At 33.7% G+C, this 5,221-nt stretch overlaps 1 pseudogene; it reads left to right on the top strand.

Annotated features, from left to right (window-relative positions):
* The first annotated feature begins 399 nt into the window (after positions 1-399).
* On the top strand, positions 400-4,922 carry LOC143448617 (uncharacterized; annotated as a pseudogene).
* The last annotated feature ends 299 nt before the right edge of the window (positions 4,923-5,221 follow it).

The raw sequence follows: 5,221 nt of genomic DNA, 5'->3' as shown, positions 1-5,221 counted from the left end.
ACAACGGCTTAGTTCATTAATGAATTCTAAGTATAATATTCTTACTTCTTTTTCTCGTCACTATCATAAGTATATTGGTCGACGACATAGTTCAACGCCTTTCAATTCACGTACAAATAGGTGTAATTTGTTTGATGCAAGATATCCTGAAAGTAGTAATAATATCTCTAGCAATTCTAATGTAAATGTTGATGATACAACGGCAAAATGATGTTTTCAGATGTATTTTCTGCAGTACCCTGTGTGTTCAAGAGATAGTTGTATATGACATTACTAGTTTGTTGCTTGCAACAAAAACAACAAAATAGCGAAAACGTATCGTATGTAAAACGTATCCATCCAACGCTACTTTAACCATCATTTTTTGTTTTGTTTTAGCTAGCAACCTCATAGTTTAGTATGGAGTGTCATTCAAGTGGTAAGAATGTCAAGATTATTTTGAAAAGAATCAGTGATGTGATTTTAAAGGAATTAAAATCTGTGCAACAAGATGGTAAGAAGTTGGAATTTGCCAAAATGCAAGAAAACATGGAAGACAAGTATTTAAAGTTTCTTGCAGAAACAAAAAGAACTAAAACCATAAACAATGCAATGCAATTTGAAGAAACAATGCAACCATCAGCTACACCGTCTGAATCTGATACTAGCATTTCTATTCAGGAAGTTCATTCAGAGAAGGCATCAGTTGTAGCTCATCTTGAAGCTATTGAAGAGAAATCTTTTTTGTTGCAGGATATTGAGATTTCCCCGACTGAGACAGATGCAACATTTACTCTCATGTCAAACAATGTTTTCCGTCAGTCAGAGACAGAAGGGAATTCAATATCTGATTTTGAGGTTGTTCATTCTGAAAACTTAAATAAAAGAAACTCACATGAGAAATACAACAAATTGGCTTCGAAATTTCCTGATAAAAACTTAGCAAATCATGAGAGCAATAGTATAGAAGATAAATGTTCAGGAATTGTTGGAAATAACAAAATAAAACATTTCTGTTGCACTGTTTATGATAAATCTTTTACACAAAAAACAAACATGAAAGTTCATTTAAAGACTCACTCAAGTATACTGTTGTATCAATGTCGAGTTTGTTACAAATCATTTTCACGAAACAGCAATTTGAAGCAACATATGAAAGCCCACACTGGAGAGCGCCCTTATCAATGCGATGTTTGTTGCAAATCATTTTCACAAAACAGCACTTTGAAGCAACATATGAAAGTCCACACTGGAGAGCGCCCTTATCAATGCAGTATTTGCTGTAAAGCATTTTTGCAAAACATCACTTTGCAAACTCATATGAAAGCCCACACTGGAGAGCGCCCTTATCAATGCAAAATTTGTTGCAAATCATTTTCACAAAACATCACTTTGAAGCAACATATGAAAGTCCACACTGGAGAGCGCCCTTATCAATGCGATGTTTGTTGTAAATCATTTTCACAAAACAGCACTTTGAAGCAACATATGAAAGTCCACACTGGAGAGCGCCCTTATCAATGCGATGTTTGTTGTAAATCATTTTCACAAAACAGCACTTTGAAGCAACATATGAAAGTCCACACTGGAGAGCGCCCTTATCAATGCGATGTTTGTTGTAAATCATTTTCACGAAACAGCACTTTGCAGCAACATATGAAAGCCCACACTGGAGAGCGCCCTTATCAATGCGATGTTTGTTGCAAATCATTTTTACAAAACAGCACTTTGAAGCAACATATGAAAGTCCACACTGGAGAGCGCCCTTATCAATGCAGTGTTTGCTGTAAAGCATTTTTGCAAAACATCACTTTGCAAACTCATATGAAAGTCCACACTGGAGAGCGCGCTTATCAATGCGATGTTTGTTGCAAATCATTTTCACGAAACAACCATTTGCAACGTCATATGAAAGCCCACACTGGAGAGCGCCCTTATCAATGCGATGTTTGTTGCAAATCATTTTTACAAAACAGCACTTTGAAGAAACATATGAAAGTCCACACTGGAGAGCGCCCTTATCAATGCAATGTTTGTTGCAAATCATTTTCACAAAACAGCAATTTACAAACTCATATGAAAGCCCACACTGGAGAGCGCCCTTATCAATGCAATGTTTGTTGCAAATCATTTTCACAAAACAGCAATTTACAAACTCACATGAAAGCCCACACTGGAGAGCGCCCTTATCAATGCGATGTTTGTTGCAAATCATTTTCACGAAACAACCATTTGCAACGTCATATGAAAGTCCATACTGGAAAGCGCCTTTAATGATAGTTTTGGTTTAGGTGTTGATCAGATCTAATTATAAAATATTGATGTGACAATGTTTTGGTATTTGTTTGCTTTCAGAGTTACAATAATGTTAGCATTAATATTTCTTCCACATAAAACTAGTTTAGTGATTTGTTATTTATGCCAATGATTGTTTTGTTTTGTACTATAAAAATCTTGTTGCATTTTTAAACATTTGCAAAAGTTACATTATGAAATATGAACCATTTAAGGATGTTTGTCTTATTTTGTTTTGAATTTTGTTGTTTGCAATGTTTTTGAATTGATGTAATAATTTTTCCAGTTTCTTTATATTTCTGTATTCACATAACATCCAGTTTCCTGCTATTCTCATTCTTTTTCTTAGAAAATAAGTCGTAGTCTAAACCGCACCATGTATTAGCTATGGAGTGTCAATCAGGTTGTTGACTGGTTGACGCTGTATTAAAAGCAATCAGTGATCTGATTTCACAAGAATTAAAGTATGCTTGATAAGTTATGAAGTTTGAATAAGGAAACAGAGAAAACTGAAATCATAAATAATTCAACACCAATTGAAGTAACATTGACATCAGATGCAGAATTTAACATTGACACTTGAATTCAAGAAGTTCATTTGAAGAAAATATTACTTTTTCTTCGGCTTGAAGCTACTGATGAAGGAATATCATCATTTCAGGATTGGAAGGCTTCGTATTTTCAGGATCCAGATGTATCACAGTCTAAGAACAACGACACAACTACTACCATGTTAGAGAATATTGTCCCTCGGTCAGAGAATGAAGCAAGTTCTACATTCAAAGACACAGTGTTTGTTTCTGACAACTTGATGGTAAAGATGTGATGTCATGTGAGGAATATAACTTATTGTCTAATGAATTTCCTGAAAAATACATAGTAAATGTGATTTAAGCAATATTACCAAAAAGGCTGAGCATTCTTCGACCATTGTCGGCTTGTGACTGTTTGCGACAATCACTCTTTGTGATATATCTTTTTCACAATAATCAAACTCATTTAAACACTGGCACGGACATGCGGCCGTATCAATCACGGGTTTGTTTCAAAACATTTTTACAAAGCTGTTACTTGCTGCATCATAAGAATCCACACTAGATAAAACTACGCAAATTGTTCTCGTTGTAAAAAGACAGAAGTTAAAATCACATTTGTGGGGGGTTTATGGAAATCGTAGCATTGCAAGACCGTGCATGTGTAAACTCTGTGATCAAATATTAAAGTGAATTTGTTTAATTGAAAATTTTTCTGGTGTCATTCATCCTGATAAAATATTTTTGTGAATCCTTTTTAGCTTTTTCATTTCTTTAATCTGTTGCCAAATTTTTATATTATTTGATTCATTACAGTGTAAAGTATGAAGTGTCATCCAGGTGGTATGGAAATGTTTTACTAGCTTTTATGTTTAAAACAATTTTAATTGTATGTTTCTAGGTGATAACTGTGAGTAAAATAAATTCGGTTGTGTACATGTGGCCACATCAATGTGGAGTTTGTTGCTAATCGTTTTTACGTAACAGTGTTTTAAAGCAACTTATGACTGTTCACAGTTACACTGCATGAATTAACTTTAGGAATTTGTTTTTCTCATTTTATTTTGATTATTGTCGATTGCAATATCTGTCAAAACGTTTTTTGTATTTCTACATTTTTAAGCTTTAACATTTATCTTCCTTTACTTAGTGTATAGGTCGTAAGTATAAACAGCATCATATGCAACCACAGAATGTCAACCAGGTCGTATACAACTTGAGGTAGTTTTAAAAACATTGAATTATCTTATTTTGCAAGAATTAAAATCAATGCGACAAGATATCGTAAGAAAATGGAATTTGCAAAGGTGCAAGAAAACATGGAACATAAAGCTTCTTGAAGAAACGAAGAGAACTGAACCCATAAACAATACGAAGCCATTTGAAGAAACATTGCAACCATCATCTAAACAGTGTGAGTCTGACACTAGCATTAGTATTCAGGAAGTTCATTCCGAGAAGGCATCAGTTGAAGCTCATCTTGAAGCTATTGAAGAAAAATCTTTTTTGTTTCAGGATATTGAGATTTTCCGGAATGAGACAGATGCCACATTTATTCTCATGTCAAATAATGTTTTCCCTCAGCCAGAGAATGAAGGAAATACAACATCCGATGATGAAGTTGTTGATTCTGAAAGCTTGAAGGAAAGAAACTCACATGAGTAATACAACCAATTGGCTACAAAATTTTCTGATAAAAACATAATGAATCGTGAGAGCAATAGTGGAGAAGTTAAATGTTCAGGAATTGTTGGAAATGACAAAATGAAGCAATTCTCTTGCACTGTTTGTGATAAATCTTTCACACAAAAAGCAAACATAAAAATTCATTTAAAGACTTACATGAGTATAGAGTTATACCAATGTCAAGTTTGTTGCAAATCATTTTAACAAAACAGCAATTTGCGAACGCATATGAAAGTCCACACTGGAGAGTGCCCTTATCAATGCAATGTTTGCTGTAAATTATTTTCACAAAACAGCAATTTACACACTCATATGAAAGTCCATACTGGAGAGCGTCCATATCAATGCGATGTTTATTTCAAAATATTTTCACAAAACAGCCATTTGCAACGTCATATAAAAGTCCACACTGGAGAGCCCCTTGTTTAGGTGTTAATCTGATCTATTATAAAATATTGATGTGACAATGTTTTGGTATTTGTTTGCTTTCAGAGTAATAGTAATGTTAGTATTAATTTTTCTTCCACATAAAACTAGTTTGGTGATTTGTTATTTATGCCAATGATTGTTATGTTTTGCCCTATTGTGAAACATTTGCGAAAGTCAGATTACATAATACAGTATGAACCATTTGAGGATGTTTGTCTTGTTTTGAATTGATGTAATAATTTTTCAAGTTTCTTTATATTTCTGTATTCACATCACATTCAGTTTCCTGCTATTCTCAT

This window comes from Clavelina lepadiformis, chromosome 1, assembly GCF_947623445.1.
Source record: "Clavelina lepadiformis chromosome 1, kaClaLepa1.1, whole genome shotgun sequence".
In the NCBI taxonomy this organism is placed as follows: Eukaryota; Metazoa; Chordata; class Ascidiacea; order Aplousobranchia; family Clavelinidae; genus Clavelina; species Clavelina lepadiformis.
The sequence above is the reverse complement of the archived record's forward strand: the minus strand, read 5'-3'. Positions and strand labels throughout refer to the sequence as shown.